Genomic DNA, 13412 nt, shown 5'->3' on the forward strand with positions numbered 1-13412 from the left:
GATGATTGGGGCTTTAGAATGGCTGTGGTAGATTGGTTGCACTATTGTCCTCAATTTTCATACCTTTTCATGGTAGTACTTTTGGATACTACCATCCCACACTGACTCTGGGTTTGGCCATGTGGCATACTTTGGTTGAAGGGATAGTAGCAAATGTCACACATTTTTCTTTGCTCCTTTGGGAACCCTCTACCCCTATTTCCATGACAAAAAGCCCAGAGTGCCTGCTGGTGGATGAGACCACTTAAGGCAAAGCTGAATTGCCCCAGTTGAGACCTTGAAACCTGCCAACACCTACCCACCAACAACCCAGCTACCAGCTGACTGCAGGTACATAGGCAATCCCTGCCTAACACAGCAAAGCCAGGTCAGATCAGTCAGATTGCCCCACCAGTCCTAGGCTTGTGAAAAATAATAAGTGGCTGTTGTTTTAAGCCACTGAGTTTTGGAGTTTATTACACAGCAATAGCTAACTAATACAGTGCCTGAATTCAAGCCATTTCTTTATGTAATATTAGAAAACAGGGCCAGGTGCATTGTCTCACTCTTGTAATCCCAGCACTTTGGGAGGCCAAGGTGGGAGCACTTGAGGCCAAGAGCTTGAGATCAGCCTGAGCAACACAGTGAGACCCCATCTCTACAAAAACAAAAAACAAAAAAATCAGCTAGACACTGTGGCACACACCTGTAGTCCTAGATACTCAGGAGACAAAGCAAGACCCTGTCTCAAAAAAAAAGTAATAAGTATTATCTACTAATTATCAAGTTCCAGGAATTACTCTAGCAGGTCTTGGTCCTATTTTCTTTTAATTTTTTATTTATTTTTTTTTAGAGACAAAGTCTCATTCTGTCACCCAGGTTGGAGTACAGTAGCACAATCATCACTCACTGCAACCTTGAACTCCTGGGCTCAAGTGATCCTTCTGTCTGAGCCTCCCAAGTAGCTGAGACTACAATTGTATGCCACCACACCTGGCTGATTTTTTTTTTTTTTTTTTTTTTTTGGTAGAGATGGGATGTCACTGTGTTGCCCAGGCAGATCTCGAACTCCTGGCCTCAAGTGATCCTCCTGCCTCGCCCTCCCAAAATGCTGGGATTATAGGAGTGAGCCACTGCATGCAACCTCTATTTTATTCTAGTGGGAGGAGGGACCAATTCAATTCAAGTTGTACTTATACAGGTGAGCCTACAAATGGTTCCTATGCACAGAGTTAATTACTGAGTAAAGATCAGTAAAAGCTGCAAACATTTTATCTTGTTCTTGAAAGATTTCTGCATAAAATACACAGAACGGGAAAGTAATTTACTGTGGAATAGCTTTACCAAAAGCCTGCTCCTTGCACAGAATATTTACCTGAGAAACACAGACTTGCAATTTGTCATGGGAAACTGGCTAAAACATAAAAAAGAATAACCAGTAAATGGATAAATCCATAATTTAAAAAAGAGTAGAGGATTTATCTTTTTTAAAAGGGAGCAGGATAGGGAATATACTCTATTATGGTCCATCAAAACAAAGTCAGAAAGGCCAGATACCAACAGACCATAAACAAGTTTAACAACAGAGAAAATCTTTGCCAAGTAATTTATACAATTTGGCCTTTTTAATCTGCAAGATTGTGAAATGAAATGTTTCCAATATGTACTAGGGAGTGTAAATTTATCTTAAACTATAAGCCTAACAACAGGGACCCTCTATTGCTCAATACTGGGACTTCCTCAACCTTCCTCATCAGCATCATCTTACAATCCTTCCTGACTCTCAGTTCTAACTGCCAAGCCTGGGTCAGCCACAGAAATTAATTTTAAAAACAAAAGTATTTTTAAAATCAAGAGTTAAAACTGGATGTGGTAAGATTCTGTATGACTTCTGAATTGCATTTCAACATGAGCTCAGAAGCCTAGCCATAACTTTTTTTAGCTTCTTAACAACCAGAGACACAGGGATTGTATCAATCAGCATCCCATGTAGGAAACAGAAACCACTCAAGGTATTATAAGCAGTAGGGGTTTAATACAGGGAATCACATTATTCAAAAATGCATAATGGGCTGGAGAAACAATCTCTAAGGTGGTAAATCCCAGATGTTTCAGAACTCGCCCACCTTGGGACCTATACTTTGTGCATCATCAGAAACGGGGAGAATCGGTAAACATCGCTGAATGGACTAAGATGAAGAGCACACAACCACAGCTGTAACCCAGAGAGCAAGAAACCAGGCTTAGGCAGCTGCCACTGTCCCCCAGCTGCCCATGCTCACCTGCAAAGCTGAAGAACAAGTACCAGCGTAGTGGTGCCCAAAACACATCATCTCAAGACTCCATTTGCTAGCAAAAATGACAAGGCAGCGTGAAAATAGACTTTGTTTCTTTTTGTGTTCCTTTCCTTCCACCTTCCAGTCCTCTCAGGAAAGTATCTAATTGATGGAGACTTATTTGTATCCAGAATAACAACTGCAAGGGAATCTGAGAAACACAGTCTGGGCTTTCCAGTCTCTCGGTACAGGACCACACACCTGGGCCAGTCTAGCACAACCAATCAGGTAACTCCTAATTTTACTAAAAAAAGGACAGATAAATGCAGTTTTAATGTATCAACAATCTATTCGTAAAAGCTGAAAGGAAACGTCTCTCTTAAGTCACTTGAGATAGAGATTTCATCGATCTGCAGATAGCTAAGGTAGCACCAATAGAATTTAAATGCATCTCACTCCATTTCACCTCTTCATCCCCGAAATAACCAGCTCAATCACAGCAAGGCACAAATAGACACCAGGGCAACTAAACCAATATTTAAAGTAAGGAAAAAAATCAATCACTTTCATTTAGTTCAAGATATCCATTTTTAGAATGCTAATGAACTATAATACATTTCATTTCTTACTTGGCCTTGATCTGGAAAGACTTTAAGGGAACTACTACTACCTACAGCAAAGCCTCAGAGAGTGACTAGACTAGTCCTGAAACTATGAATGTGGACCACACACAGAGCCCACTTTGGAACAAAACAGCCACAGAGCATTCCGCACATTAAGGCGACGGATGACCTTAGTTGGTCACCATGGAGTCACCATGGAGTGCACCAGGAATTCTTGCTTATGCCAAGGCAGCCACGGAGGCTTGTGGTATCCTCTGAGGTTGCTTGACTTGAGAATTTAGCAGAACCTGGGGACATTTTGTTGGAGAGCAATAAAAGGAACCAATCCTCTCCTCTCTGTCAGGATGTTTGAATATGCAACACATCCAGTCCCAGCTGGGAGGATGAGGGGAGAACATGAGGCAGCTGAGAGACCCACAGAGAAAAGGAAGCTAGCTGAAGCTAAGACAGAAGAAAAAGAGGTCAGCAGTTGAAAGAGGTGAAGAAAAACAGATGCCACCTTGGTAGAAGCCACAGACACAAAAATAAGCTGAGGGATGAGAATGGTAAGTCAGAGATGCACAATCTATGGTGATATACATGAAAAGTCATTCAAATTGAGCAGACTGTGTATTCAAATGAGGTTGGTGCGGAATTTGCCATTCAACATTTCCCTGTGGTCCCCAGAGAAGTGGCTTGTGGAAAATCTTCTGTCTCTCAATGATTTGAGGCTGGTATCCATTGGTTTTCCAACAGACTGGGTATTTAAATGGTTCTTTCTATTGCAGGGTTCTTAGCACAGATAAAAGTCCAAAGATCACAGAATTGTAGCTCAACACCCATGTAGAGATTGGACGGTCTGACACAGGCAATATATGAATATATATCAAGGCAAATCTCATCTGATTTATCAGAGAAATTAATTGGGACAAAAGGATTTCTAAAGAATAGAGTGTTATGAACTGAATCATGTCCCCCAAAATTCATATATTAAAGCCCTAAACACCAATTTGATTCTATTTGGAAGTACTGCATACAAGGAGGCAGTTAAGGTTAAACAAGGTCATAAGGGTGGTACTGGGGCTCTAAAACCAACACCCCAAATCATTTTGACAGGCTGGACAGAGTGAAGAAGACTCAAGTTCTTTCTGACCTCCCATTCAACCATCAAGGCTCTCCCAAAAAGTTGAAGTTTCTTTATCTAAGATTTAGACCCACCTAGGAGAACATTTGTTCTTTTCTTCTCCTCCCTATGAAGACCCTGAAATGTGACCACCCCTGAACAGACTCTTTGAGAAGACAACGCCAGTCAGACTCATTCAAATTGCAAAGAGAACTATTCATCAGTTAATCTTTGTTTCCCATCCATTCATCCTTCCTAGTAATCTTTTATTGCCCCTCAACAGAATTCCTCTTTTCCCCCCTCCCATAACCCATTTTACCAGAAAGGCATGTAAGCTTCTGAACCTCGTCCAAGAGTTGTTTTCATTCTATAGGCTCCTATGTATGCATGTTAAATAAATTTGTGTCTTTTTCTCCATTTAATTACTCTGCCTCATGTCAGTGATTTTTTCAGTGAACCTTGGCAGGGCAGTAGCTGTGCTCCCTACTATGGAATACCTTAGGATTAATGTCCTTATGAGAAGAGACACCAGAGAGCTCTCTCTTCTCTTTTCTCTCTCTCTCTCTCTCTCTCTCTCTCTCTCTCTCTCTCTCTCTCTCTCATGCACAGAGAAGAGGTCATGTGAATGCACAGTGAGACAGTGGATGCCTACAAGCCAAGAGAAGAGTCCTAAGACTGGCACCCTGACCTTCCAGCCTTCCAGAACTAGAAGAAAATAAATGTCTAAGTCACCCAGTCTATGATATTGTGGTATGGCATCCCCTTCCTCCCTACAAATATGAAAAAAATGAGCATAACTAGCCCATCTTTATCTCTGTGAAAGATTTTTCCCCTATAACCAGGAAAAAGAGAAAACTAAAACCTGGGATTTATGGGTCCTGCAGTCAAATGATTAATGCAGCCAAAATAGATATAGTAACTTTGCTTGAAGTTTTTTAAATGAGGTAATTTAGAAACCTTATCTTTGGGCCCCAACTATGTCACAGTCTAGTAGAGGAATCTTATTCATTGGAAGAAAAACAACATCAGGCTGAAAAACCAGAAATTATTAATAGAGAATAAATATATTGGTCATAGCATAGGGATTGATATTATCAAGTGCTACATTGGTCATAATCTCAGCATCAACCTCGCTCTCTCTTTTGAATCCAAACATATCCCCCAACACCAGATTTTGGAGCAAAGAAAATGTACAGGTGTTACAAAAAGTTTGGCACATCTCTAAGGCTGCATCAGAAGAACAAGGACAAGTGGTTTGAGGGGAAGGAAAAAGGAGTTTATTAATTTTTCTGGCAAATGAGGAGGTTGGCAGAGTCCTGTCTCCAAGTCCCAATGTCCTTCTCTGAGCAGAAGTACAGAACTTTTAAATGTTCTGATTAATCCCATAATCCCATCTTTGGCTAAGACAATTTTGTGACCTCCACCCAGGTAATTCCCCAAGCCATCTCCTGTGGTGCAAAGAACACAGGACTCTTTCCTGCCCCTCCCCACCACTGGCCTGAGGCAGGGATGTAGGTTTTGGTTCTCAAGAAAGATGAGGGGGTTTTGAAGAGAGAGAAAACATTTTTACCCTCTTTCAGGCCATTCTCTCTGTTACCCAGGCTACCTGGAGGAAGACAATAGCCCTGATATTGAGCTCATAGGAGAGTCAATCATCTGGAGAGGATCATTTTTGACTGTCACCAGAAAAAGTGTCCCAAGTGACAACTGAAACCTACAAAAACTTGCTGTCCACGTTAGCATTGGATATTACTATTCCACTGTTCTCATCAACATAATTTTATTCCTTGAAACACTGGTGCAGAAAGATAAAAGTTGCAAATAACTTTATTGTTCACTGTAGAGACTTCCTGAGAAATCCATCAATTCTTCAATAGAAAGTATCAAATGACAGATTATACACCAAGACTCTTTAAACCCCTTGCCTCAAAATCACTGCCTTGCTATACCTACCAATGCTTTCTCACACCTACTTAAGGCCCTGCATAAAGCCTCCCTCAGCCAGACTTTAAAAACTCATGAATATCCCAACTTCCCCTGCACTCCCCACCAGATGCTACTAAGACTCTGTTCAAGATAGTGTTCTCTCTGACTGCAATAAGAATAAACTCAGCTTTGTCTCATCAACATATTGTCTCAGTGATGCCAGTATTCTGTAGGAGTTAGGAAATAATCAAGGGTAACCAAAGGGTGCAAAATGTCTAGGCTGGGCACAGTGGCTCACGCCTGTTACCATAGCACTCTGGGAGGCTGAGCTAGGAGGATTGCTTGAGCTCAGGAGTTTGAAACCAGCCTGAGCAAGAGCGAGACCCCATCTCTACTATAAATAGAAAGAAATTAGCCAACAACTAAAAATAGAAAAAATTAACCTGGCATAGTGCCACGTGCCTGTAGTCCCAGCTACTCGGGAGGCTGAGGCATGAGGACCACTTGAGCCCAGGAGTTTGAGGTTGCTGTGAGCTAGGCTGATGCCACAGCACCCTAGCCCAGGCAACAGAGTGAGACTCTGTCTCAAAAAAAAAAAATGTCTTGAGGAAGTAGCTAGAGAAGTGTCCCTTCAAAAGAGTGGGCAGGAAGACTAAGCATCTAAATGGTGGAAGGGCAAGATGAGCCTCACTGAGGACCAGGAATCATCACTGGGGTGCACCCTCTGAAGAAGGCCATGGGAGAAACAGTACCAAGAGACTGGAGGGACAGGCTCTGCCATGGTGCCATGGAGCCCCACATATATCCACAAATAATTTGCAGACAAAGGCTTGACCCAAGCTAATCAGTCTTGGCTGAATGCCTGGTGATCCTCCTAAAGCCCAAGAGCACAAAAGGCCTTTGAAGAGCTTCTATGAGGCCATTTCCCAGTCTCCCTTGAGAAGCTATCATGAGGCAGTTTCTCATCATGAAGTGGTGTGGGTCTCCCTGCCCCAGCCCTTCATAACAGTGACAGTATATAAAACCATCAGCTGCAGTCTGGAGTTAGCGCCTCAGCGACGGGTACCTCATGACATGCATTGCAATCTCCTAGTCCCTTTGGTTTCAGTGTCCTTCTTCTTAATGTGTAGAATAATGACCTTGATGAGCTGACACCTATGGCCAATCTTCTTCTCATCTGTGTAAGTAATAGACTGTCTGACTCTAAAAGTGGCTCATTGTATCTTTACCAGTTGAATCAGTTGGGACTTAACCTTGTTCTTGCCTTGGCTCATGTGTGCTTGGCAGAAACTAAGTGAAGCTGTGGGATCCACATGGTAGTCCTAGGCCCGATCTACCCCCAACCTCACCCCCACTCTCTTACCCTTGGGCTCTCTGTACAACAGAAATTAGCGAGAGGCCAAACAGGAGTCACAGGCAAGGGTTTAGTGGGGCTTATGTTTGAACATAATGGAGACAGCACAGAGGAAAAATCCTCAGGCTGACTCCAGAAGGGGAGTTCAGGGATAATTTTTAAAAGACTTAGGCAGGAAAAGGGTGAAGTATAAGCATATATAGGTGAGGTTCTCTTGTGCACCTGCACCTGTGTAGTTCTATCATATGCTTCTTCATACACTGTAGATCTCATTAGCATGTTAAATCTCCACCCCCGGGCATGATTTTTAGCATTAAAATGAGGTTGATAGGATGGCCTTGCTAATAAATTATCTAACAGAGAAAAATAAACAAAGAAAGAAAGAAAGAAAGAAAGAAAGAAAGAAAGAAAGAAAGAAAGAAAGAAAGAAAGAAAGGAAGAAAGGAAGGAAGAAAGAAAGAATAACCTCATAGCACATAATTGTCCTTTTGAAGGGAAAGATCACAGCACAACAGCCCCTTGTCTGATTTACGACCTGGGCTCAACTCATTGTCTTTAAGATTAACTATCTGTGACTTTTTTAAAGAGTTTATTTTATCAGTCTTGAAGAGTCCAGACTAGACAGTAAAGGTGTGAGTCACTGTCTCAGTTTTTGTCAGACCACATGATAAGGCAATCTCATGGCGAGGAGGGGGAAAAGGGATAAATAGACTTAGTTCCTTTATAGTCAGCTCTTATTACTATAATAGTTTATAATATTAACTGTTTAGTTATCCTTTTTATAAAAACTCTGAGCCCCTTAGCCTTGGGAGCAACACTTTTTCTCTCTTGCATCATGCCCTTTCACCTTCGGTAAGTAAAATAAACTTTTTTTAAAACTATTTTAATCTTTGTGTCAAGAATTCTTTCTCAGCCTGTACCACAAGTTCCCAGTCTAGCATTTGGGGGCCCATACAGGCTACCTCCATACAGGGATCTCACTTTTCTCCCTCTGTCTTGGAGAACTCATGTCTCTCTCTCTCTCTCGGGGAACTTTCTTTTATGCCTCAGTCTTGAAACTACTCCTTCCACTGATACACAACCCCCTGGCTTTTCAGAGACAGAATTACCTGAGAGGCCCAGGTAAGAAGGCACCAGGATCACACTCATCTACAGGAACTGAGCCCTGCTTCCTCTACAGTCAGCTGAGTCACTGAAGTATAGACACAGGGGACTGCACTTGCCTTCCATAACTGGTGGGCCCCCTGTGCTGGCATCCTCCTTAACCATGGATCTTCTGGGACTACTTCAGTCTGACTGACAGATCCCAGCTTTGGAACAGGCTCCACTTTGCAACACTGAGATGGCCAAGCCCAGGGTAACTCTCTCTGTTATAGACTTCACTGTGACAACCCCAAACACATCTCTGATTGTCAGAAAAGAACAGATCTTTGACCTTTGGATTTTGACATTTTTGTCCTGATGAATGAGTGCTATTTACAGAAAACTCCTCTCTTTCCATTTGGGGAATTCCAGAGAGATTCCCATTTGGATTAAAAGCCTCAACCATTTTGGAGAGTAGGACCTCTGATTGTATTTGACACTCCCTAGACTTCTTTATTGGAAATAGAGTCCATTTAATGTATGTGTGTACACATTGGTAATCCCTCTGTTTCGTCTGTTTGGGCTTTTATGCCATTTAGACCCAGGAAAGGTATTTTAAGTACTGGTTGATTTTAGATAAGATTCATGAAAACTTCTCTGATGTGGTGTTCCCAGACTTGGGTTTAATATCTCTTAAATTTCTTTTTGTATTAAGTGGTCATCTATATTAATATATGACATAAAAATGAACAGTCTATGAAAAAAAGTTTAAAGACATGTCAGGTTTCTAGGACTCCAACTGGTCTCCACATATTGTTTTGTTCTTGTACACATGTTTAAATTAACAGACAAATTACATCAAGAAAAGTTCAGAGCTCAAAGGGTCAAACTGCTATCTTTCTGTTAAACTCTTTTATTTTCTGTCTACTTTAAATCTACAGTTGCTAAGTTACTGGTATTAAGATAAACTCACCGTCTAGGATATCACTAATTCAAAGTTACTTAAAACAGCCAGTTCTAACAACAATGTATACGATGAAAACTCATTTAAAACTAAAGAAAAAAGGGTAAAACAGCCCTTTCAGTTTCTCTTCAATGTAATTCACATCCTGCCTCTACTCTGACATTCAAGACTATCTGAGTTCAGCCACTCCCCCTTAATGACTGTCAGTTGGACTCTCAGGTAGGGACAACTCTCTGACCCTAAATCAGCAGGAAGCAGTTATAGAAAAACAGACCTCCACCCAAATACCCCAGTCTTGAGCCCATTAATAAGACTATTAATTCTAACCAAAGCCAGGGAGGAATGATAGGGTGACCTTGGTAATAAACTATCTAACAGAGAAAAATAAACTATCTAACAGAAAGAGGAATAAACTCATAGCACATAATTGTCCCTTTGAAGGGAAAGATCACAGCACAATAGCCCTTGTCTGATTGATCACCTCGGGCTCAACTCATCTTTAAGACTAATCATCTGTGACTTCTCTAAGAGTTTAACAGCCTTGAAGAGCCCTGAGAAGACAGCAAGGGTGCAAGCTCACCACCTCAGTTCCTGCCAGACCATATTGCAAAGACTCTGAGAAAGCAGCCTTACAGAGAAGAGGGGGGGAAAAAAGGATAAACAGACACAGCTGCTTCACAGCTGCCTCCTGTTATCAACTTACATTAACTGTTTAGTTACCCCTTTTCTCTAAAAAACTCCAAGCCCCTTAGCTTTGGCGCCTATACGTCTCCTTTTTTTTGTGTTGCACCCTTCCCACTTTTGGGAAGTAAGATAAACTGTCTTTCTTTGAAACTATTCTAATCTTTGTGTTGAGAATTCTTTCTCAGACCAAGCTATGAGTCCCCTCCTAATAGTTATAATGAGACGGAAGTCAGGGTAAGGCCAGTGTGGTGGTCCTTTTTGGTCTGAGGTGGTTAGATCTTTTTGGTCAAGTTCTTTTATTATTATTATTATTTTTATTATTTTTTGAGACAGAGTCTTGCTTTATTGCCCAGGCTAGAGTGAGTGCCATGGCGTCAGCCTAGCTCACAGCAACCTCAACTCCTGGGCTCAAGCGATCCTCCTGCCTCAGCCTCCCGAGTAGCTGGGACTACAGGCATGCGCCACCATGCCCAGCTAATTTTTTCTATATAAATTAGTTGGCCAATTAATTTCTTTCTATTTATAGTAGAAACAGGGTCTCACTCTTGCTCAGGCTGGTTTCGAACTCCTGACCTCGCTCAATCCGCCCGCCTTGGCCTGCCAGAGTGCTAGGATTACAGGCGTGAGCCAAGGCGCCCAGCCTGTGGTCAAGTTCTTTATCAGCTAGTGTCAGCATCTTGCTTCAGTGATCTTAGAAAACATTACTCAAGAGACAGGTGGTTGGGCCCTGCTTTATATGGTTATGGGCTGAATTCCAGCAGGTAGGAGCTCTTTTTATTTTCCTTTTATAGTTAATTAAGCTGGGTCGTGGTGTCTCATGTTGCCTCCCTGGGTCAGAACTGAGGCCTGAGCCCTATCCCTATACTGTCTCAACTCCATAGAGAAAAGGCGGGGCTTGGGAGGCTCACCAAGGCTACCTTTATTAAAAGGCTACCTTTATTAAAAAATAAAGGTAACAATTATATGGGGAGGAGAGTGCTTAGTTTTATGCCTCTGGTTCCCCCAAACCCTCTTGGCCTCTCAATCCACTCCTCATTAAAAGGATTTATCTTATTGGTGAGTGACTGACATGGGGCTACCTTTATTGATTGCATGGAGTTAACCCATTTAAAGTCTCCCATTCTCTTCTCTGCTTCTCTACTCTACTTAAGCACAAAGCAGCAATGATGTACAAGCAAATATGTGCTTTTACACTAAGCCATATTCTCCATGGTCCAGTGAGATGGAATTCCAGCTGCCTGACTCCCACTAACATTTTCTTAATTATTTCCAAGCTTGGAAAGGGAATAGATGTATAAATTATTGGGCATAGATGTATAAATTATTGGGCCCCCTTAAGCCCAAAGAAATTTGATTAGAAAATTTATAAAAGGAATGTTAAGATATTTTAAAAACAAAAAAACTGAAATATCAACATGCAAAATCTTGTTACTACCTTGAAAAAAAATTGAAGTAGAATAACAAGCCAACACAAAAGGAATCATAAAATCTAAAACCAAAGAAAAAAGATTAAACTTTAATGGAAAGATAATGAAAAATAAGATGATATAGTAACATGAAGTAAGTAATATAAATGGGGGGGAAAAGAAAAGTCAGAAAGTTAAATATTTAATGGGAGTTGGTAAAATTAAATAAAAATACCAAAAAAATCACAACATAAAGACAGGGTTAAAACATTTAAACAATTCCGAAGTACAAGGGTTAAAACTTTAAGGCAAACAAAAGAAAGAGCCAAAAATAGAAACAAAGTAACTAAAAGCAAATGGTGAAGTGAGCCAGGTATGGTGGCTCAGGTCTGTAATCCTAGCACTCTGTGAGGCTGAGGCTGGAGGATGGCTTGAGGCCAGGAGTCTGAGAGCAGCCTAAGCAAGAGCAAGACCCAGCCTTTACAAAAAAAAAAAAAAAAAATAGAAAAGTTAGCCTGGTGTGGTGGTGTATGCCTGTAGTCTCAGCTATTATACCTGGGAGGCTGAGGCAGAGGAGGATCACTTGAGCCCAGGAGTTCAAGGTTGCAGTGAGCTATCTCTGATCACACCACTGCACTCTAGACTGGAAGACAGAGCAAGACTCTGTCTGAAAAAGAAAGAAAATGGTGAACTGAGTCCTTATCAGAGTCCTGAGTTGGCTTGGACATCCCCAGCCCATGGTGAAGTTCCTTCTTAATGGGGAGTTGAAGGAGCTAATACCCCCAATCCTCCAGGCCTTTAGCTCTTTCCTGGAGGCTGCAAGGCATGTTTTCAGTTAGCAGGTAACATGAGGATCCCAGGCTTTTGAATCAAAAAAGGAGAAACCTACAGTGTCCTTGGCCTTTTGCAAACTCCTGGGCAAAAATCTTGATTGTTCTGTGTTGTTCTCTGGTTTTGCTGCATGTATGTCTGGATGAGAAGAATAATAGACCACATCTCCCATATCTTAGTCTGTTTGGTCTGCTATAACAAAATACTATAGATTGGGTATTTTGTAAACAACAGAAATTTATTTCTCACATTTCTGGAGGTTGGAAGTCCAAGGTCAAGGTGCCAACAGATGCAGTGTCTGCTGAGGGTCCACTTCCTTGTTCAGGGATAGCACTTTCACAGTGTCTTCACATGGTGGAAAGGCAAATAAGCTCCCTTGGGCCTATTTTATAAGGGCACTAATCCCATTTTGAAATTTCTGTCCTCATGAACTAATCACCTCTCAAAAGGCCCCACCTCCTAGTACCATCACCTTGGGGTTTAGGATTTGAACATATGAATTTTAAGGGGACAAAAATATTCAGACCATAGCTCCCCAACTCTTTGGTTTACTCTTCTGGATACCCATTTGGTTGTCCATTCATCATTTGGCAACTATTTATTGAATTCTTACTCCATGCAATGCCCAATTACAGTATAAGTGCTGGTGACACAGTACCTACCTGCTGATAAACGTAATAACTTTGCTGTTATAACTGTGGTAAGTGCTAAGAAGAAGCACAGAAGCTATGAGAATGACAAACAGGGAATGTCTTGGGAGGTCATCAAAGGCTTTCTAATCAAAGTGTCTGGCTTATTGAAGTAGAATTAACCTAGCCAAAAAGGAGAGGAAGAGCATTTTAGGTAGAGAGAACAACGAGGACAAAGACTCTGAAGCAGAAGAGGGAAAGTGGACAGCATAAACTTTTCTGGTTATTGGGTCCACAAGACAGCAAGGCCAAGAGGGAGAAGATTAGGGTGAGAGAAGCAAGGGCCAGAACATAAGCCTCAAAGCCACATTAAGTATTTGTGTTTGTTTTATTTCTGGGTGAGAAATATTTGATCTACTACTTAGACCTAGTGGAAATATTGCCCTTGATGTCTTGACTATATAATGAGTACAGTTTAACTCAAATTACATAAAATTAAGAATTTTCATCTAAGAAGCATTCTTAGCAATTAAATCAATTTCATTCCTTGATAAA

This window comes from Microcebus murinus, chromosome 1, assembly GCF_040939455.1.
Source record: "Microcebus murinus isolate Inina chromosome 1, M.murinus_Inina_mat1.0, whole genome shotgun sequence".
NCBI lineage: Eukaryota > Metazoa > Chordata > Mammalia > Primates > Cheirogaleidae > Microcebus > Microcebus murinus.